Source organism: Meleagris gallopavo, chromosome 1 (assembly GCF_000146605.3).
Source record: "Meleagris gallopavo isolate NT-WF06-2002-E0010 breed Aviagen turkey brand Nicholas breeding stock chromosome 1, Turkey_5.1, whole genome shotgun sequence".
Classification (NCBI taxonomy): Eukaryota; Metazoa; Chordata; class Aves; order Galliformes; family Phasianidae; genus Meleagris; species Meleagris gallopavo.
Window position 1 is genome coordinate 160,279,455 of NC_015011.2, and position 626 is coordinate 160,280,080.

The window sequence follows — 626 nt, forward strand, 5'->3', positions numbered from 1 at the left end:
CTCTTCTTAGTCAAAGGAAATATGCCGCTTTCTCATCTCAAAATCAGATAAATCGAAAGTGCCAGTACCCCAGCAGCCATAGAGGCAGTTGTCTGTAATTGCATCAGGAGTCAAGTGGGGGAATTATATCCTATGTGATCAAAGTGCAATGTCAATTGATTACCATTCAGTAAACAGCAGAAAAAAATCCAGGCAGTTTATTTCTCCCAGACAAGCATCACAGAGCTCATCCAGTAGTCAGGATCTGGAAGTAACCACCAGAATCTTAAATCCATTTGAAGACAGCGTGTTTCCAGAAGCTGACAAAGCAACATCCTGGAAGCACAATGTGTGATGGCTCAGCTGGCATGATGTACAAGGTACAAGATAATATTGCACATTGCCCAGTCCTCCTGAGAATCAAAGTGTACAGGCTAAGGATGCTCCCGTGCACTTGTGATCATCCAGGTGAGGAGAACACTCCTTCGGGGTGTGCAGATTTGCATCACTGCCTGTTTGTGCTGGTTGATAACAGACATCCAGAGAATGCAACTGTCTGTCATGTGCGTAGTTGCTTGGCTTTGGAATAAGTGTAAGCTCAAACATCACCAGGGGAAAAAAATCAGACAGTTGGAAATTACTACCAA